The sequence below is a fragment of the Podarcis tiliguerta genome, assembly GCF_965153285.1.
Source record: "Podarcis tiliguerta genome assembly, chromosome: 4".
Classification (NCBI taxonomy): domain Eukaryota; kingdom Metazoa; phylum Chordata; class Lepidosauria; order Squamata; family Lacertidae; genus Podarcis; species Podarcis tiliguerta.
Window position 1 is genome coordinate 78,202,950 of NC_139537.1, and position 22,977 is coordinate 78,225,926.

The 22,977-nt window shown below is 42.4% G+C and overlaps 1 long non-coding RNA gene across 1 annotated transcript; it reads left to right on the plus strand.

Moving 5' to 3' along the window:
• The first annotated feature begins 1,722 nt into the window (after nt 1–1,722).
• Nucleotides 1,723–20,009, plus strand: LOC310676369. Its single transcript, XR_014510500.1, has 4 exons — nt 1,723–1,763; nt 3,160–3,295; nt 18,404–18,541; nt 19,004–20,009. It is a non-coding gene; the product is annotated as an uncharacterized lncRNA (long non-coding RNA).
• The last annotated feature ends 2,968 nt before the right edge of the window (nt 20,010–22,977 follow it).

Sequence of the window (22,977 nt, forward strand, 5' to 3'; positions counted from 1 at the left end):
ACGTGCAGACCTATTATTAAGTAAAAATAATTTAAATTGCCCTCTTTGAAACACTAAGCTAGCTCATTGCAGCAAGTTATTCTTTTGATCAGGCTGCTTGCTTCTGAAGTCTCTTGGCAACAGCACTGAAATAGCTTTCCCCTGGGAATAAAGACCAATCTGCACTAACAAATTAAAAATGTGTTAAAAGACAAAATAAACATACGTTTTGGGGGGCTAGACTTTCATCTCTGCAGTGGTGCTGCAAATCATCTTGTAAACCCACTGAATCTGCTAGTCAGGTAAATACAGAACAAAACGTGACTAGCCATTCCTTGTTTATTGTCCAGTGGGAGCATTGTTGCATTCCAAGCAGTACAAGCAGGTCATTCTTCAGTCTAGTAAGTGAAGAACTGTCACTATGCACAGCCTTCTGTACCACATCCCACACCAGAGATAGTCAACGTGCTGCCCCCAAGATATATACATATATATTTGTCTATAACTTCCAGAGTTTCTGACCATTGGCCATACTGGCTGGGACGGAATTGATCCCCAATACATCTAGAGAGCTCCAGGTCCCATCTCCATCATACCTCTGAATGCAGGCTTTAATGGATTCTAGCTAGGCTTTCATATGCCTGTTGTCTTTGTCCATGGAGTTTTCTTGGCAGGGATACTGGAGTGGCTTGCCGGTTCCTCCTCCAGGTGGATCATGTTTGGTCAAAACTTTCCACTATGACCTGGACCATAAAGAAGGCTGATTGCCGAAGAATTGATGCTTTTGAATTGTGGTGCTGGAGGAGACTCTTGAGAGACCCATGGACTGCAAGAAGATCAAACCTATCCATTCTGAAGGAAATCAGCCCTGAGTGCTCACTGAAAGGACAGATCGTGAAGCTGAGGCTCCAATACTTTGGCCACCTCATGAGAAGAGAAGACTCCCTGGAAAAGATCCTGATGTTGGGAAAGATGGAGGGCACAAGGAGAAGGGGACGACAGAGGACGAGATGGTTGGATAGTGTTCTTGAAACTACCAGCATGAGTTTGACCAAACTGCGGGAGGCAGTGGAAGACAGAAGTGCCTGGCGTGCTCTGGTCCATGGGGTCATGAAGAGTTGGACACGACTAAACGACTAAACAATAACAACAACAACAGCTAGGCTTTGGTTAGCTTCTAACCTCTGATTCTAACCTCTAGTACCTGCATAGAACTTAGTCCCTTTTCTTTATTTTATTTGCAAAAGTATTTATAAACTGCCCACTTGTATAAAATATATCTGGGTGGTGTACTTCAGTGTATACAAATGCAACAACAGAACATAAAAATGGCTGTTTCACGTCAAACCGGCAAACAATAGGCCTGTTGGCATGAAAAGGTCTTCAGAGATGCCTGAAAGTCAAAAGTGAGGTTCTGTGCCAAATCTCTGCTAGAAAAGAGTTCCACAGAGGAAGGGATCAGCAACACTAAATGCCCAATTTCTAGTGGAGGCTGTAAAATGGAGAACAACTAATGGTGCTCCTCCATTTTTGTGCCTCGTTCTCAGAGCACTTGAGAATTTCAGTCAGTGTGAAGTTTCGAGCTCAGCATATTGTTGTGAAGTGGCTGAAAGTGGTGTGAGTGTTTTCTTCCTTTCTTTCTACTAAACATTTTTCCTGGAGCCCTGCAGCCTTTCTCGCTTCCTCTACTTCCTGATCTAAAAAAGCCCCGCGGGTGGAGTTATTTCATGAGGTCTTCCTTTAGGCTCATGAGCGCTGGTCGCTGGTGAGATGATTTGCAGAAGGTAAGAAAAGACGCTTGCAAATGCTTTTTGGCAACCTCAAAAGCAAGCCAGGCATGACAACAACCCATGATAATTTCAACTTTTAAAAATGTTCCCTTTGATAATGAATTGATGGAGAATACGCAGTGCTATAGAAAATGCATAAGTAAGTAAGGATGAAAGGTGTCAAATGTTTATGACACTGTTACATTCTGGGGTGAGGAAAAGAACGGTCCATGACCATGAATGGCTTCAGTGGAAGGAAAATTAGGACCCAAACCAATATCTTTTTTTGCCTTGGTTTTATGTTTCTTTTATATCATTTACGTTTTTACTTGAAAGCTGCCCAGGGCACTTTTTGTTATTGGCAGGTATATAAATAATGTAAATAAATGAGTGACAAGAGGTGCCAAGCTTGAATTTGGAACCATTTGCTTGATGCTTCAAGACATGTGTTGTGTCCCTGAGCTACAAGGATTGCTTGTCCCAATCATAGGAACATTGGGAGCTGCCCAAGCCTCTATCAGTGCAGAAGACCTGGGACTTTCTGCAGATCTACCAACAGGGCTACCTTTCATCAGGTGACCTAACCTGAAAGGAAAGAAGCAAGGCAAATGCTCTTCCGCTGAGCTATGGCCCTCAGATCAGATGAAGACCCATCTAGTGCAATATTCTGTTTCTAACAGAACCCAACCAGATGCCTCTAAACGCTATCCAAGTTGTGAAGACAATGAGCTTCCCCAGTTGTTTGTCTCTAGAAAATGGTGTTCAAATGAAGATTAGGTGGCAGCAGGAATCCTCTAATAGAGAGAGACAGGGACAGGGACACACACAAAGAAAATGCTATGGGATGTTAATGTAAATAAGTTTATTTATTCTCTAAATTTCATGTTCTTTCTGTTTCAAGCTCTCATTCTAAGAATTTCCCTTTCATGTATTCAGTGCCTTTTTTCTAAAAAAAAAAAAAAATGTTTAGGGGTACTCTCATTTTGACTCAAGAAAATAACTGTTTTATAGTTCAAATCAGGAAAAATAAATACAGTAAATGGGCAAAAGTACGAAGATTTACAAAATATTTGGCGGTATGTGTATCGCCTCAGAAAAGAAAGAACTGCATGTGTTTAATGAGAAGTCCTTTGACCTCAAATTAAGATATCACGTGAAGGTCTTTATTAACCAGTTCACATAGGCATGGAGATATTCATCTTACTACTGGAACTCCAAACTACTCCTTGCTCAAACACTGAAGTCCACAATGTAACGGTATATTTCATCCTGCCAAAGTACCACTGTGCTATTGATGCCTGTCTGTGTTCAAGAATGTGAGAATAGTAGTGGGCATGCCTTTGGGATTCCCTTAACACATGGATGATGCCCACTTTTCCACGAACCGTCTCCCCCTCTCTTTTTTTATCAGGGAAACAAGCTATCTACCTGTCAGACTTCAACCTCTGAGAGAACGTTAATGGTCCCTGCCTGATGAGATCATCCGAGGAACTGACTGCGGCAGCTTTCTCCAACGTGAATGGTGAAACCAAGACGACGTGACTTCGGTAAGTAATGTTACGGTGAGGCAGGGTGAGGGAATAACATTCCCCAAGTGGAAAGCTACATTTCAAACATCATTATAGAAATATTGAAAACTTTATAGCCTTGGTGTAATGTTTAGGCCGGAGCTTACAAATCTTCACTCATACTGTCTTCACTTGCGCAGCAAACAACAAAAAATACCCCACAAGGGCCTGTGCTGACCAGAACTGCATTTCCAGACATATTTTTTATTATTATTCAAAGCTGCCTCTTTATAGTAAAGGGGGGGATTCTCTGGGGGTCGTCATTGCTGCCAGCTTTGCTGCCTCTTTCTACAACCGCAGCACTGAAAACGAGCTGTTTCATGACAACCGGTCTGGCTCATTGCCTCCTCTTTTTTTTTTGTTTGGGGCGGTGAGGTGGGGTGAAGGTAAAAAAGACTGCATGGATCATCTTTCTCCCTGTTCAGAACTGTGGAACATTCCTGTGGTAACTGCTGCAATTCTTGCAAGGAAAATAAATGATAGGAGGAAAGCACTTAGTGTGTGCATCCCTTAGGGGTGAACTAATGAAATCTTAACATCAGGAGGGACAGGAAAAAAATGTTTTGTGTGTTCAGTACAGCAATCAGCAACTTTTCTCAAGAGCATTCACGGTCTGTGTCAGGGATATGGATGAACTGATGGGCTGTGAGCATGATCTAACCCCAAAGGATTCTGTTCCTTATCTCACCCACGGTTGCCCTGCCACATGATAAGATGTGGCAGAGTCTTTTTCTGCAGTCTTTTTTTTTTTTTAACAAGGAAAAAAAATTCCGGTGTTGTGTTTTGGTTTTCATATGCATTGCTCAGCTATGCATAAGCTCACATGCTCCAAAATTTTCATTGCTGTTGTTCAAAGGCAGTATCTTTATTATGGAGCTGGGACACTTGTGAATATGAACCTATCTTTCCCCTGATCTGCTTCTCCTTTGGAGCAAGAAGGAAACTGCATCCTTGCTTCCTAGGGAACCAACCAGGGGTGTGCAGATCATTTTGTCCTGCTTGTACAAAGTGCTGTGGATTTTTGAAAAACTGCACAAAAGTGTCCACGGCGCAATTCTCTTGGGAATTATAGAGACCGAACTACCTAAATTGCATAGAAATGTATTCATGTATGTGACTGCAGCGGCAAAAATGTTACTTCCCCAAAAATGGAAAGAAGAAGAAGTTCCAGCAAAGGAAGAATGGATACAAAAACATATGGAATATGCTTAAATGGCAAAACTTACTGGAAGAGTAAGAAATCAAGATAACAAACTTTTTATAAAAGAATGGAAATGGTTTATTGAATATTGACAGATAAATTGTAAACAGATAAAAACACTGGCAGGATTATTGTAATAACCTGCAGCTACATATATATATATATATATATATATATATGCTTTCGTAGATTTTCACGGGTACAGGAATGCAGGTTTTGGTGTCCTCGGGTGTCTTCCCGTGTAAAAGTTGGGGTGTCTAGGCGACGTTTCGACGAGGTCTCACTCGTCATCTTCAGGCTGGTGCTTTCGGCTTCTTGTTACTGGAACAGAGCAGGATCTCAGTGTTTGAGTTCCTATAAATACTGTTGAGGAGGTGTGGTGTATAGCCTCCAATGTTCTGGGCAGAGAGGAGGTTCCCAGGCTAGTGTGCCTTTTCTTCTTTTGTTCCTTAATTACTTGAGGGATATCTTGAGTGATTTCTTGAGTGATTTCCTGAATCCCACTTAGGTGGGTCATTAGGTGTGGATTAGTTGCTAAAGCCTTCGTGTCTTGAACTCTTGAACTTTGTGAAGAGTTTTTCTGAGAAGATGGCTGTACTGCACTTGGTTGTGCTCTGGCTTGGCTTCGTGTATAGGGGCGAGTTGTGGTTTTGTGGCCTGTGCCAGCCAGATCTGTGTAGGGATTGCAGGGGGGTGCAGCATCCGGAGGTGCCACCCTGGTTTGGCTACTGGATGGTGTCTGTAATTTATCTGTGGAGAGGGTCTGGGTTTGGGTCTGGTGTGGTTGATTGGTGATGGCGTTCTGTGTGCCTCTGGATCTGGTGTCAGATTTTGTGGGGAGGGCTAATTTCCAGATGTCTGGCAAGCGGGATGTGTCGTCACGCTTGTTCATGTTGTGAGGGTGTTTCTCTATCTCGATGGCTTCCATGATTATTCTCTTGTGGTGATGTTCCATGTTAAAGAGCAATTTGGAATCTGCAAAATTAATTTCGTGTCCTGTTTCTTTCATGTGTTGGAAAAGAGAGGAAGTTTTTTCTTCTTTTTTGACGGCATTCTTGTGTTCTGCGATCCGTGCATTTATTCGTCTGTTTGTTTGTCCAATGTACGTGGCTGGGCAGACTTTGCAGGGTATTTCATAGACCCCTTGGTTTTCCAACTGAATTTTATCCTTGGGGTTTCTGAGGATATTGGCTATTTTTTGGTTGGTGCAAAAGGCTGTTTTGATATTGTGTTTATGGAGGATTTTGCTAATTTTATCTGTAGTGCCCTTGATATAAGGAAGGAGGGCTATGCCATTGTTTTCTTCTGTGTCTTGGTTTTTGGGGGGTGTTTCTTTTTGGATTAGCTTCGTAACCCTGTTTTGCTGGTATCCATTGGCAAAACTGGTATCCATTGGCAGAACGCCATCACCAATCAACCACACCAGACCCAAACCCAGACCCTCTCCACAGATAAATTACAGACACCATCCAGTAGCCAAACCAGGGTGGCACCTCCGGATGCTGCACCCCCCTGCAATCCCTACACAGATCTGGCTGGCACAGGCCACAAAACCACAACTCGCCCCTATACACGAAGCCAAGCCAGAGCACAACCAAGTGCAGTACAGCCATCTTCTCAGAAAAACTCTTCACAAAGTTCAAGAGTTCAAGACACGAAGGCTTTAGCAACTAATCCACACCTAATGACCCACCTAAGTGGGATTCAGGAAATCACTCAAGAAATCACTCAAGATATCCCTCAAGTAATTAAGGAACAAAAGAAGAAAAGGCACACTAGCCTGGGAACCTCCTCTCTGCCCAGAACATTGGAGGCTATACACCACACCTCCTCAACAGTATTTATAGGAACTCAAACACTGAGATCCTGCTCTGTTCCAGTAACAAGAAGCCGAAAGCACCAGCCTGAAGATGACGAGTGAGACCTCGTCGAAACGTCGCCTAGACACCCCAACTTTTACACGGGAAGACACCCGAGGACACCAAAACCTGCATATATATATATATATATATATATATATGGAAGATAAATAAATGAGTAAGTTAAGTTAGTGAAATGTAACATCAATGTACATCAGTGAAATGTATATATCTGAAAAGTATATATATATATATATATATATATATATATATATATATATATATATCCATTGCTTTCTTATACCCATTTTGGCACATTTATTTGAGCCCAGAATTGTATTGCCATGCTGTGCTGGCTAGCTCTATCTGCATTTAGTTTCACATGAATGTTTGGGGAAGAATTAGTATATAGATGTGGTTTCGGATAAAGATGTCGGATAAAGATCTGCATTGTGTCACTTTCTGTGGTACTTCCACCCAAATTCTTCTTCAATAGACTGCGTACACATGATACTTTCAAAGCACATTTGAAACACATTTCCCTCCTCAAAGAATTCCGGCCATTGTATTTTGTTAAGGGTGTAAACTACAGTTCTTAGGATTCTCTGAGGCTGTTACAAAGGTTTATAATAGTGATTTAAATGGTCTGGATGCTATCTGGATGACCCACAACTTGAAGGTTTGCAGTATCCCAGAATTCTTTCAGTTTTTCGGATATCTTCAGGGATTCATTGCTTTTTAAGGTGTTGCTTATTCAGAACTTTCTGGGCACAGGGATTGGGTGATGTGGTATACCAGGTCAGTTTAATCATAAGATTGTGATATCGGAAATATCTCAATACTTTTATCTATTTCTACAGTTGAGAGCCCCTAAAATTCACTACTGATTTGTGAAATTTGGCTTATCATTTGTGCTAAACTGACTGAAATATAACCACCCAGTTCTGTTCCCCTGAGGAAATAACTAAATCTACATTCTTAGAATTTGTCTACTTAAATACACCATCTAGCAAAAGTGAAATAATTGGCTGTGCAATTTTTCTACCAATTATTATGCATTAAAATCTGAACTAAATCCAGTGAGCAACCTAATTACTTAATTGCCCAGGAGAGATTCCAACCTTGTGGGTAAATGATTAACTCCCCCTCACGCCCCATATATTTACAAGGGATGTCATAAAGATTGTGAACTTTGCTGGGTTTTATGTTTTTTTTTTTTTATTTAATAAAGCCACTGCTGGGTTCTTATGCATAGCACTGTGCTTCTATAGTTTTTATAATAATGTACCATAAAAAGCACTTCATGAAAAGATGCATAGGAAACAAACAAATGTAAGAGTGTATATGTTTATGTACATAGTATAAAGCGTGTTCTCCATCATGGAGAGCACGTGTTGCGGTTGGGGATTCCAAGACACCTTGCTGTTTCTGGGCAGATGGTTTGGCCAACTCGTAAGCAGGGATGGGCTGTTACTGGGGAAATTTAGATGTTGCCATTTAGTGATTGACAGCCCATACAAGGCACGCAGCAAAGGACGTCCTCTTTCGCTGCGTGCTTCGGATCACCCGCCCTCCCTTCCCTAAGGTTAGGCTTTGCTTGATCCTGCTATTGCCTGTCATGGGGTCGTCTGCTTTGGGGCAGGGGCCCGGTAGGAATTTTGCCATTTGGCTGATTAGTGTGTGCCACTTGGTTTTCGCCTACCGCGTAGCAAATCGTCACAACTTGTAAGGTTTGCGGTTAGGCATTGGTCTGGAATTGGTTGCTAGAGGGGTATGGATTTGGCTGTGCCTGCCCCCCCAAATGCTGCTGCTGGTGGAGGGTTTTCCATTAAAGGAACCCAGGGGATCCCCCGTGCTTTTGTCCGAAACCCCCTGGCAAGGGGCTAGGGCCACGCAAGCCCCTGGGAGCATGCTGGGGAGAGGTGAGGCATGGTTCCCAGTCCCGTCTCTCTCCCCAGGTGACTTACCGTTCCTGACTTCACGGGGGGTGTGAATGTCAGAGCTGTCCCCATGCGGGGGCAGTTAGTGCTACCAATGCCTAAGCAACCACTCACATTGCTGTATTTGAATAAAGTTGTGGCCAAAATTCTGCCAAAAAATTAAAACAAAAATTAAGTGTCAATTGTGTTTTCCTTTGGGGTGTATTGGGGACCTCGACACGCAACTACTATTCCTCTTGAGCAGGAGACAGATAGTTGTCCTCTCTCTTTCTAAAAATAATTTCCTAGTAGTTAAAATTCTCCTTTCTCCCCCTTGTTCAGTTTGTTACACTGATCAGGCCTCTGAACAGCTCAGAAATGGAAGCGCCGTTCCCCCAGTGAGTAAGGTGTCAATAGATCAGTCCCATAATAGCCTGGGAGACAACTGCGTCTCGATGGGGCAGAGTCATTCATTTTGTTGAGGTCATGGGAGTAGTATGAAAAGAGGAAATTAAATGTACTCACCAAAAAAGATACATTGAGATAGTTAATAACGTGACAGCTACTAATAATAAGGAAATTCACAGTTCAGGCTGACCTTAAATGTATAGCCCAATAAGGAAGCGGTTAAGGAGACACCCTGTTGTGCCAAGATATTAGAAGTCACCCTTAACTATAAATTTCCTTGTTTTTACTAGCTTAAGTTACAAATGAAGTATTCTTTGAACAGCTCTCCTGTTTTTGCTGAATATTTGAGACTGGGCTTCTTGGGGGAAGAAAATTGGTGAAAATATAAATGCATAGCTGTTAGTTAATAATTATGCCCCATCTTTAAAATGAATTGTTGTTGTTGTTTAGTTGTTTAGTCGTTGTCTGACTCTTCATGACCCCATGGACCAGAGCACGCCAGGCAATCCTGTCTTCCACTGCCTCCCGCAGTTTGGTCAAACTCATGTTAGTAGCTTCAAGAACACTGTCCAACCATCTCGTCCTCTGTCGCCCCCTCCTCCTTGTGCTCTCAGTCTTTCCCAACCTCAGGATCTTTTCCAGGGAGTCTTCTCTTCTCATGAGGTGGCCAAAGTATTGGAGCCCCAGCTTCAGGATCTGTCCTTCCAGTGAGCACTCAGGGTTGATTTCCTTAAGAATGGATAGGTTTGATCTTCTTGCAGTCCATGGGTCTCTCAAGAGTCTCCTCCAGCACCACAATTCAAAAGAATCAATTCTCCAGCGATCAGCCTTCTTTGTGGTCCAGCTCTCACTTCCATTCATCACTACTGGGAATAGCAGTGCTAAATTGTATATATGCACCCTACATATATGGATGCAATGCTGTGTTTCACCTATTCTAGAGCAGCCAGTTTACACTGGTTGTAATCAAACTGGAATAGAATTCTCCACTTCCTGTTGCCCATTCCATTTTGTTCTGATGGGCCTACTTCAGAGATGCTTTCAAGGAGACATGGGTGGGTGGGAGAAGGAATGGGAAACTTTTCTTCCTCCCAAGTTAACCTATCTTAGGATTCAAATCAATGGCTTCAGGTTTTTTAAAAATTGTTTTCATTAAATATTTTCTTGACTTACAAAAGTGCATACAGTGTCTCTGCTTTCCGTTCACAGAATCTTTTCTACAGATCAGTTATATTTGATGTTATACACACCAATGATACACCAATGATATAGACCGTATCAGCTTGGGAAAGAAGAGAGGCAGGGGAAGAGAATAAGGGAGAGAGACTGTTCATTCTTTTACATAGTATATGTGCAAGGTTTTTGTGTCAGTGTCACATAGGTAGGTTCTCTTTCCATTCATTTATTAGTTTTCATTGGTGGTGAGAGAGGTTGGGGTGGGGGCCAGAACATGGTTGGTTGACTTCAGTTGGCTGATGTGAGTTTTGTGTGTGAGGGTGGAGGGGTTGGTGGGTCAAATTAGCCATATTGATTTGTATGCCATTGGTGGGTTCTTGTAGTAGTACAGTCATACCTCGGGTTAAATATGCTTCAGGTTGAGCGTTTTCAAGTTACCCTCCGCGGCAACCCAGAAGTAATGGAGCGTGTTACTTCTGGGTTTGCCGCTCGCGCATGTGCAGACGCTCAAAATGATGTCACACGCATGTGCAGACGTGGCAAAACGCGACCCACAGATGCACAGTTGCATGTTACGTTCTACTCACGATGCGAACAGGGCTCCGGAACGGATCCCATTCGCATACAGAGGTACCACTGTAATGATAATAATAATTTTATTATTTATACTCTGCCTATCTGGCTGGGTTTCCCCAGCCACTGTGCGCAGCTTCCAGCACATACAAAAACATACTAAAACGTCAAACATTAAAAACTTCCCGATACAGGGCTGCCTTCAGATGTTTTCTGAAAGTTGTGTAGTTCTTTATCTCCTTGACATTGGATGGGAAGGTGTTGTTGTCATGTTGGGCTGTGTATGTCATGTAGGGGAGTCACAGTGGAGTTAAGGCATCCTTTTTTGTTTGTCCCTGTGCTAGTTAATAATAATAATAATAATAATAATAATAATAATAATAATAATAATTTATTTATTCCCCGCCCATCTGGGGTTAAAAGCTTCCCTAAACAGGGCTGCCTTCAGATGTCTTCTAAAAGTCTGGTAGTTGTTTTTCTCTTTGACATCGGGTGGGAGGATGTTCCACAGGGTGGGCGCCACTACCGAGAAGGCCCTCTGCCTGGTTCCCTGTAACTTGGCTTCTTGCAGCGAGGGAACCGCCAGAAGGCCCTCGGCACTGGACCTCAGAAGTTTCAGTTTGCTGGTTAGTTTTTCTAGTAGGGCTGTTTTCAATACAGTTTGGTACCAGTGGTCCATGTTCACTCCTGGCATGTCTCTCCAGTGTCTAGTTATGATGCTTCTGGCTGCTGAGAGTTGGTGAGTTATGAGTTCTTTGTCGTGTGAGTGTGCGTTATTGTCTTGGAAAATGTTCGATAGGGCTAGTTCTGGGGTGGCTTCTAATACCTGTTTCGTTATTTTGCATATTTCTTGTATCAACGGTTTTCGTTAACAAGATTGTGCATGCAAGATAGTCTAAAGTCCTCAATGCAGCACTGCTTCCCCTGAGCCCAGAATGCTTGTATGTGAACATTTGGTCCACGAGTGCATGCAGTCCCTTCAGGAGGAAGGGCAGGATATAAATCCAATCAATTCAATTTCAGAGGCCATGATTGTTTGTGGGAACTATGTGACACAAAGCTCTAACAATCAATAGGAGTTCATCCAAGTAAATGTGCTTTGGATCCAGATGCCAACCATCTGTGCGAAATATCTTACTATAGAGTGGGGTCAATCAGAGGGATGTGTTTGAATTAGCTTTAAGGCAGCCTTATGGTAATCACCCACTTTCAATCGAAAGTGGAAGTATTGTTTGTTTGCTGAAGCTGTTCTGCAGTTTGGACCACATTCAAGGACAATGTTTTATTTAGCTGATATAGTTTAGGGCTGCAATACGATCTGAATTTCCAGTTACAACAAAGGCAGGAAAAAATGTACTGAAATCAACTATTTTTTAATTGTTCTACGCTAGTTTTTAATAAACTCAGGCACTGTGTTTGAGACACAGTGGACTCAACCATTGGATAGTTGCATGCCAAAATAAGATAAAAAGCAAAATAGTACTACAATTAATCTATAGCTATGAATAGTCCAGTAAGGCAGACTAGGTATTCTCACTGCATCTCTGCTGTGCCCATTTCTGTAACTTAGATGTGTGGAAACAGATTATTATTATTTATTGATTTTGTCAGTCGCTTTATCTTACACAAGGCAACTCAGAGTGACTTACAACCAACCAAACAACATCCTCCCGAAGGCATGCAGTATACGGGAGAAACAGGGCTACATTTTTCAGTAGAGAAGTTAGGCATTTATTACTATCTTATTTCTATCCTGCCTTTTACCCAGAAAGATATTCAAGACCATAAAAACTGGGCCTTTTCCCATCCCATCCGACATACACCTGCACAATTTGGAAGGGTCTCAGAACCTCTGAAGTGGGATAGTGGTGATGGAATAGGTCTTGTTTTTGCTTTTGTTTATATTAAAAAAACCTCAGCAGAGGCAATACCAGATCACATGGTGCAAGGTGGCTCCACTGCTGCTGTCTTGAACTATTTGTTTGAGCAGGCAGTAAGGGGAAACAAGTTTCAGCTATAGAAGTTGAAGAACAGAGCTGTGCCATTGCCTGCCCTGCGCTCCGTAAGCGAGCATCCTGGCCTCAGGTTCACTTGGCTGCTAGTGTGGAAGTCAGATTCCCCTACCAGCACAGTTAGCTTATATATGTGGAATTGGGAAAGGTCACCATCTTGTCCTCTGGGCAGCAAAATATCGTTGTAAAGTGATAATTTGGTTTCCCGCGTTAGGAATCACTGCACTCATCTTCCACTGCAGCGTCTTCCTCTGTTCCCAAAGCTGCTTCTCCATACTCTCATGCTGCGTACCAAAACGTAGTGAGAGAAACTCTTTTTATGGTTCCAAGAATGTCCCCATAAGCATTGCCTGATTTCCATCTTGCTTCTGAATTCCACTTCTTGGCTTATGTGTGTGCCCACGCCACTGCAAGGTTGGCAACTGAACTGTAAAATACACACTGTTGCTTATAACAACACCCCCTCTTTTTTAAAAAAGACAACCTGGTGAATTTTAGGGATAGAGGGCACTCGGTATTAGATAGCTGGGTCTTCTCTCTCACAGAGTGTACTTCTGTAGCTATACTCCCATATAGCTAACCTACATTAATAATTTTATAATAATAATTTATTATTTATACCCCGCCCATGTGGCTGGGCTTCCCCAGCCACACTGGGCGGCTTCCAAAAAAATATTCATATACTGTAATACATCAAACATTAAAAGCTCCCCTAAACAGGGCTGCCTTCAGATGTCTTCTAAAAGTCTGGTAGTTGTTGTTCTCTTTGACATCTGGTGGGAGGGCATTCCACAGGGAGGGCGCCACTACCGAGAAGGCCCTCTGCCTGGTTCCCTGTAACTTCACTTCTCGCAGTGAGGGAACCGCCAGAAGGCCCTCGGTACTGGACCTCAGTGTCTGGGCAGAAGGATGGGGGTGGAGACGCCCCTTCAGATATACTGGATATACTGGACCGGGGCCGTTTAGGGCACTGAAATGGATAAAAACAGCAATGCTGTGTGATTGAATATTATTGTCAAATATGGAGGCAGCCCTCTCCAAGGCGAAGATGGGAAAATCCACCAAAAAATGAGAACATTTTTCACAGTGTGTTTTGGCACACATCAAAAGAAAGAGATCTGTGTAAAACAATTGGCTTTAACCGGTGTTTGCAGACCTATTTGATTTTCACAGTATGAAGAAAGAACGGGGTAAGCCTTAGTATTAATTACCATTTGCTATAAGTGTTGCCGAGCAGGTGGGAAGTATCGTTCAGCTGAGCCACTACAAATTTGCGACATATTTGAAGCTTATTGCTATAAATCACTCGTTCTGAAGGGTGGTGGTGGGGAATAGTTATTGGCTATAAATTAAGTAGCATAAAGTCACAGCCATGGAATTTTGCACAGTTAGATGGGGCTGAGCTGGAGAAGCAGGTGAGTTTAATGACTCTTAATATATTAAGAAAAATAAAAGTACTTTCGGGAAGAATGCGATAACCCCCACCTGTACAGCATCTTTCTAATGCCAGACCCATTCATATTAAGTGGGTCTTACATTGCAGTGAGATGGGGGGGGGGGAGGTGGCAGTGTTTGGATGCTCTGAGCTTTATAAATGCCGTTTTGCAAGCTGTTTTTTGAAGCCACCCCAGCTCCTGAGTGGATCCTGGAATGTCCCATTTTTTTTTGTCTGGCACTCTGGCACGAGTCAGCAGGCTTGTGCTAAAATATCAGATCAAAAGACACTTGTTTATTTGGTCTCAAGCTCTCATGAGAGTCACCTGGCTCCTGCAAGAATTTGGGACCAAAAAAACAAGCACCCCAATTTTGATCAGCAGGATGTTGGAGAGTATGTTAAACGGAGCCACAACCACGCTACACTAGCCTGATAGTGGTTCAGTAGTCTACCTTAGGTACATTAAGAATGCACTACACCCACTTACCTAAAAGTAAGCCCCATTGAGTTAAATGGGGCCCATGTCTGAGTGGACATGTATAGGGTCCTGCTACATCACCTTGCCAACAAAGGTCCGTATAGTTAAAGCTATGGTTTTCCCAGTAGTGATGTATGGAAGTGAGAGCTGGACCATAAAGAAGGCTGATCGCTGAAGAATTGATGCTTTTGAATTATGGTGGTGGAGGAGACTCTTGAGAGTCCCATGGACTGCAAGAACATCAAACCTCTCCATTCTGAAGGAAACCAGCCCTAAGTGCTCACTGGAAGGACAGATCGTGAAGCTGAGGCTCCAATACATTGGCCACCTCATGAGAAGAGAAGACTCCCTGGAAAAGACCCTGATGTTGGGAAAGATGGAGGGCACAAGGAGAAGGGGACAACAGAGGACGAGATGGTTGGATAGTGTTCTCGAAGCTACCAGCATGAGTTTGACCAAACTGCGGGAGGCAGTGGAAGACAGGAGTGCCTGGCGTGCTCTGGTCCATGGGGTCACGAAGAGTTGGACATGACTAAACGACTAAATAACAACAACATAAAATACTTTTGATGTGCATTTGTGTCACAGAAACACCTGTGGGCCCACACTTATTACGCTCATTCAGTGGTAAGAGCCGCTATCTGATACAGAGGCGTAGGAGGGTCAGGTGGTACCGGTTGTGGAAAATTTCTTGTCAACTCCCCCCATTGATTTATTTTTTTAAAAAAATTGCCTGCAAAAATGGTTTTACGCTATTTCGTATTTTCCTACAAAGGAATGTGGATTCTGGGCTTCTGATAACAAGTAGGCCACTATGGACAGATACTTAAATCTACAGGATGGATTGTGTTTTGGCTTGTGTTATTTTATTTATATTTATTATTTATTTAATAAAATTTATTTTTTAAAAAAACATGCAAAGTGGTTTACCAAAACAGAAAAACACCACAGCAGTAAAATCAAGAAAAATTAACAATCCTACTTTAAAACATACAAAAGCTAAAATATTAAGATTAAAATTATTTCAACTTCCTAAGCATCTAGGTATGCTTGCCTAAAGAAGAATGCTTTTAGCAGGTGCCAGAAAAGAGTCTAGCAAAGGCACATGCTTTGTTGCAATAGGCGTGGAGTTCCAAAGTGCAGCTGCTGTCACAGTAAACAATGCAGTACAGATATTATGTGGAACCTTGTGCTTGAAGGGGAGGTTTTATTTATTGTGATTTCACTATGCTCTGTATTATCTGAAAAGGAAAACATTTATTTAAAAACAGGACTGCACAGCAGCAATCTACAGTGGTACCCCGCAAGACGAATGCCTCGTAAGACGGAAAACCCGCTAGACGAAAGGGTTTTCCGTTTTTCAATGCGCTTCGCAGGACGAATTTCTCTATGGGCTTGCTTTGCAAGACAAAAATGTCTTGCGAGTCTTGAGTTTTTTTCCGCTCCCCACTCCCTTTTTCTAAGCTGCTAAACCGCTAATAGCCTTTTAGCAGCTAATCCGCTAATCCCTTAAACCTTTAATAGCCGCTAATAGCCGCTAAACCGCTAATAGCGCTAAGCTGCTAATCTGCTAATAGGGTTGCTTTGCAAGACGAAAAAACCACTAGACGAAGAGACTCGCGGAATGAATTAATTTCGTCTTGCGAGGCACCACTGTAGTCTCATCATGATCAGTGGGACTATTCCCGAGCTGACAGTGCATAAAATGGGCTGCAATCCTATGCACCCCTTTCATCCAACTTGTACCAACAAGCCTGCACCAGAGAATTGTAGAGTTGGAAGGGACCCCTGAGGAACATCTAGCCCAACCCCTGGGGCAATGAAGGAATCTCAACTAGACTATCCCTGACCAATGGCCATCCGTCTTCTGTTTCCCCCCTCAGCCAGGACACACAACAACAGAGAGTGGAGGTGGGGGAAAAGATAAATTTTGGCAATGGGGCAGATTTGTCAGGCGTGCGCAGGAAGAGCTTGAAGACTTTACACAGAGAGGAACCCCACATGGGTTTCCCCCACTTGTAACGTAAGAGGCAGGGAGCCGGCTCAAATAGAGAGAAAGACATTGGGGGGAGGACAGGACAAAAGAGTACCAAAGTCTGCCCATTTTATCCTCTTTGGGATGGTGGCCACTGAATTGAAATTTCAGCCTTCATGACATAGGAAAACGGCCAAGTAAACAGGTATTTTTATGGAGGAGGGTCAAGATATTAACTGATATGCATGAAATTTCATATATAGCTATATAATCCCTAGTGTAGTAAGATAAGACCTTTGGAGCAGGCATTTATTAAAAAAAGTTTTTTATGAACCGCCCTAGTAGGGCAGTACTGTAATTGTTCCTTGATAATTTGTCACCCCCCTCCATGATGGTACCTGGGGCAGCCCGCCCCCCCCCTTTCCCTCTTTCCTACGCCCCTGAGCTGATAACATATTTGTCCGTCACAGCCTTGTTGATTTCAGGGTGGCAGATTTTCCAAGTATTAAAACCTGAAGTAGGGTTTTAGAAACAGCTAATGAATCATGTGACCACACACTAGCTGATAATTCTCCTTCGCCCCCTCTCCATCCTGGTGCTCAGGAATATCAACTGCATCTGCATTCCCACAGATCTATAATTTTTAAGGATTGTTCATATTTTTAAAATCTTTGCCCATAGCAATGATGAAACTTATTATGGACAATGCTTGCCACATTTTGACGAAGTTAATATGCTTTGTGCTAATAAAGTAGTATTTTGTTTTTTGAAAGCACCCTGAAAACTCTTTAAAAACACGCACAACATAAGGCATTTGTGATCTAATACTTATTCCTATTTTTTGTTTTAAAAGAATATAATTGATTGAAACTACATTAGTTGAATTAGTTCCCATTGCAATCAGTGTGAAAAGTTAACCACACAACTAAGTCCCACTGATTTCAAAGAGAAGAATCCAACCCAATATTCATTGTTTATTTTTTTAAAAGAACTCTCATACACTAGATCAGGCATCCCCAAACTCGGCCTTCCAGATGTTTTGGGACTACAACTCCCATCATCCTTAGCTAATAGGACCAGTGGTCAGGGATGATGGGAACTGTAGTCCCAAAACATTTGGAGGGCTGAGTTTGGGGATGCCTGCACTAGATATTGTACAATAATTAAATTCAAAAGAACAAACCCTGCCTGCAGGTTTTACAATATAAAAATAACTGAAATTGTGAAATACATTTAACTTATGTAAATAGGTCACTAAGATTATATAAATGTTGGTCAAGTGATGGTTGTACTTAAAAATGTTGTACAAAAATCAAAGACAAACTTCCCCAGGTTGCAGTCTTATAATATAAAATTTGTTAGGGAGGAAAGGCAAGGCGAGGCAGTCAACCAGGAAAAGTTGGGATGATTAAAAGTGTCTTGAGGAGGTGTGAAAAAAGAGGATACAATCTGACACCAGGTGGAATAATAGGAGCTGCAAGGGCGAGGGATGCAAGCAGGCAATATAGAGAGCAATATTCGGCTGAACTTTGTTGTTGTTTAGTCGTTTAGTCGTGTCCGACTCTTCGTGACCCCATGGACCAGAGCATGCCAGGCACTTCTGTCTTCCACTGCCTCCCGCAGTTTGGTCAGACTCATGTTTGTAGCTTCGAAGACACTATTCAACCACCTCATCCTCTGTCGTCCCCTTCTCCTTGTGCCCTCCATCTTTCCCAACATCAGGGTCTTTTCCAGGGAGTCTTCTCTTCTCATGAGGTGGCCAAAGTATTGGAGCCTCAGCTTCAGGATCTGTCCTTCCATGCTTTAAGAAGAACCACTAACAACGTTATCCAAAACAGGATAAAGTGATATTGAAAAGGACAGATTGCTTATCCTTTTGCCCACATGATATGGCTGAAGTGTCCATAATAGGCCACCACAGAAGGTGCCAAAGCTGTCTAAGAAGGCAAGATGTTGCCATCCCTCTCTAGGGACACAAAAGAGGGATATGTGTGCCTAAGCCAAATTTTGAAGGGTCATCTCATCTCATCCTCTTCTTTTCTCTTCATCAGAAACAACTGGGGTTCTACACACTGCGAGCTCTTTGGAAAGGTGAGCTCATAGTCTTCTAGACAAGATCAAGAGTTGGAAGGGAATAGAGACTGAAACAGGAAGCTATGCACCAAAGGTCAGGCAGAAGATGAGTAATGGTAAGTGATCTTTTGTTATCGAAACTCCCAAGTTCATTTCCTTAGCCACCGCTCCTTTCCTACCTTCCCATCACGAGATGCAAGGTAACAAAAAAGAAACATTATGTGCATTTTGGCAGTCTTGCCTCACCTCAGTGCAAGAATTAAAAACAACAGCATCCCATTCACATTTTGACATTTGATAAATTGTGGGTTTGGTTTTTAAATATAAAATTGGAAGTCTGCAGCAAAGATCTCTCTGGGTCTCAGCCAGAAGGACTGAAGGTCCCACTTGTTTTTATATGGTTCTTGGCATTGCAGAAAGCTGTGTGTGCAGTAGGACACCGCAGGTGGCACGTACAGTTAAAATGCTTTGTTTTACCCTTGACAAATAAGCAGAGATAGATTTAGGAATTCAGCCCAGACAGTAACTTCCTGCATTGGCAAGCTGAAAAACTTTTAATTGCACATGTTTTGTTGTAGAAACCAACTCAGAAAGGAAGTCCAGGCGTGTGACTCTCAACCTAAAAGGAGGGACAGAATGTGTGAACTCATGTGTGAAAAAAGGGAAATGTTACTGCTCTTTGCTGAGAGGTAACCAGTAAAGCTCCTTCTGACTGCTACCCATCCTCCACTTTCTTTGTCTCTGCCTATGAATTTGTACAGGCTGCCACAAACGCATTAGTGTACTGTAAGCAGTTTTCATCACCAATATTGCTATTTTTTCCCTAGAAGGTTTGCCAGTTGTTTGTTTGTGTGTGTCTTTACTAAAATGGGTAATGTTGGGAGACAAAATCAACAAACTGATTGTGCTTGATAGCCCTTTATTTAGGTTTTCAGTTTTTGATGCCAGTGGTTTTTAAAGTTGACCGCTATGTAGAGAGAAGTTGAAAGTTTATACCTATACAGTGGTACCTCAGGTTACATACGCTTCAGGTTACATACACTTCAGGTTACAGACTCCGCTAACCCAGAAATACTGCTTCAGGTTAAGAACTTTGCTTCAAGATAAGAACAGAAATCGTGTTCCAGTGGCGTGGCGGCAGCAGGAGGCCCCATTAGCTGAAGTGGTGCTTCAGGTTAAGAACAGTTTCAGGTTAAGAATGGACCTCCTGAACGAATTAAGTACTTAACCCGAGATACCACTGTACCTGCTGGATGAACCATGCATGCTGCAGAAGATGGCTCGACATCTTTTAAGGTACACATTCAGTTCAAATTAATGCTACTGACCTAGTCTATTGCTTCACTTCTGCCCCCAATATTAACTGAGTTCACACCCAACATTTACTGAGTCCACACCCTAAAAAGAATTCCACACACTCTGGTTGCTGCAAATGGCCAGGGGAAGATAGGGGGCTGGGATGCTTGAGGGACATGTTTTCTTCATAGTCCTATGTGAATTGACTTGATCTGCAGGTCTTGGACCAGTGCAATTGGATCAGAATTCGATTAACCATTGGCTTTTGCACTTCTCTGAATTTTGTGGACACAGCTGTTGGCTCAAGAAATATATCAGAATGAATTACAATTGGCATTTGGGATAAAACCTATTTAGAAATACAGGCAGTGGGTTGTATGCAACTAAACCATTGTGTGTGTGGCATGGCTTCCATGAATGCAACAGAACATTCTGCTTCCCACCCCCAAATCTGCTTTGGAAGTTGCCGCAGAGCAGATTTGGGTGGTGCACAGGGAAGTGGAGGGAGGCGAAGCTCTGTTGAAGTAGAAGCAAGGAAGGAAGGGATTTAGGAATATGTGTGAACCTAAGAGAGACCAGAAAGAGAATGTGATCTCCATCTTGAACTTGGGAGTGGGCTTTGGGAAATCTAAACCCTTTAAGAAACACAATTTTGAAACCACACAATTCAGTGGAAGCGCCTGCCAGATGGCAACTTAAATATCAAACACAATACCCTTTCCTTGGCTATTGCTTTCTAGTGCACCAACTTTAAAATGGAGGAGCCGGGGTCTGAGCAGCTGAAAATTCACAAATAGCAGAAATCCTAAGGTCTGATATAAAGGATATTGACTGTGGATACTTTATCAGATCCCGCCCCCCCCCTATTACCCACTTTTCCATTGTGCTGAGTTATTCTAAAAGTAAAGGAGAACTGTATGAGGAAAGATACATTCTGGAATGAGAAAATGTTAGAAATCAGCTGGGTACAAAAAAAATAGTGCATTTTCCCATTAAATTGTATTTTGTTAGAAAATGATGTTGGAACTAGGTTATTTCATACTACTTAAATGTTGCCAAAAAAAGAGAGAAAATGTACCACCAAAAAATAGGAGACTGATTTGCATGAAAGGTGTTGTATTTAAACAGAAACACAACACATTTCAACATAACAGGGAAGACTGTGACCTGTGACCAGGTGTGCTAATGTCTTCAAATATTGTCCATCAGAAATCCATCCACTGTGCACCTCATATATATTTACCATTCCTCAATGCCTGAAACATTTTTTATTCATCTCCTGTGACTATTTCTCCCTGTCTCCTTTCACACCTAACTTCTAACCCTTTGGCCTGTGTGAATTGTACACACTTCAAGGCTAAGGCCTGGTCTGCCAGAATGCCCATGTTTCTCTCGTCTCCTCCTTCACCAAGTCATTTTCTGTTCCTCACAGACCCACATTCTCCTGTGCAGCAGCCAGGTCTCTCCACCTGTCACTCTCTCTCATGGAATATTCCATTCCACCTTACCCGATTGAATTCAACTTTCACAACAGGATCATACTGAACATCTGCAAAGGATGCTGTTATGAACTCCCAATGATTATTATTGGCCACATAAATGCATTTGAAATGAAAACTAGAAGCATGTTACACAACTCATGAGTAATGGCACCTGCTAGATGTTCTCCTTTACCTAACAAAACAATTTCCCCAAAGAACACAGCTCAAATGGAGAATCTTTTCCCCAAAACCACCCCAGCAAAGTTTACGGAAGGAGAATGCACACCATCTGTCAGCTTCCGAAATAATTCAAAAATGTCAAAGTTTTTTTGCTCCAAATTCTGTTGAAGCCATCTTCAAATGTTGATCTTCTACACTGCCAAGTTTCAAGTCAGTCAGCTGAACGAAATGTCAAGAGGAGAACCTGCTATGCTCCAATTTCTTGCTATAACAGTGGAATGCCAACTATGGCCCTATAATTCCCATGGCCTTTAGCAAGTTTTCCTTTAGCAAATTGTCATCTCCACAGTCCTTTCGGGGACCCGGTTGCTTTCATATGTGGGCACTGCCTTAATGTGAGGTGAGTGATTTCTTCTTCCCATCTCTTCAGTATTGGTCAGTGGGGCAGCGCTGCTCAGGTGAGACACAAGGAGATTAGCATGGTAGCTTTTCCTCCTAGTGTTTTTCCTCTTTGTGTTTTCAGTTTCCTCTTTGTGTTTTCAGTTTCCTCATCCACACAACAAAGGCTACGTCCACAAATACATGGCAATACAGGTAGTCCATAGAATAGCAAGCAGCCTTCCTTCAGTATTAGCAGCATAATTAGTTGGGGATTGTTTGCTCATTCTGGATGTACTTTTCAGAGCACAACAGCTTTCCAGCCATTAAGAGGAAGGAAAAGGTACTTGTACTTTGATTTGCCCTCATAAAATGTAAAATCTGCCTGCCTTAGATTCAATTTCAATTACATAAAATCTCAGCCCAAATTAGAAGATGGTAATGAGAGGTGGAAAGTGGTTTGTTTGTATCATAAACCAACTGCCTGGGTTTAAAAAAAGAAAGAGGGTAAGCTGTTAAAAGGAAGGATTATATTTCTGGAAATTGGTTTCGTGTTATGTGTTTCGTCTGCTTTAGCTTCCGTCTACAAAAAACCCCACCCCTATGATACATTGTATTTAACATTGAAATAACAGTGTCTCTGTCATGTATATCACAGGAAGCCATGTTATTTCCCAAAAAGCCTGTGTGCAGAAGCAGATTCCTTACTACTTCCAGACACCTGAGAAACAACAGAGAGCAGTGGTTAGAGTGCCAGGCTGGGACCAGAAACACTGGCTGCCCCCACATTTGAAGCACTTCCAAGGCATGTCCTCCAAAACAACCCCATGAACTGTAGTTTGTTATGGGTACTGGGAATTATAGCTCTGTAAGATTTATTGTGAGGATAAGATGACCTGGAAGGGTGGCAGGGGGTGGGGAGCTACGTGCGTGACTTCAGCTCCTTGGAAGACAGCTAAAAATGTAATAAATGAGGTGGAAACTTGATATATCCCTATTTAATGTGTGTATAGTATCCACATTATATATGTGATGTTAGAAGAAGGCCTGGGTGTCCTGTATCCCAACCAGGGTTGGTAAACCTTTGGCCCACCAGATGTGGCCCCATAAAATGTTATGACATGACTTCTTGACTAATATTTAGTACCTTCCTGATTGGGACCAAGGGCATCTCCCTTGTGCTTGCTATCAGCTTATTATTTACTATGGGATGGAGC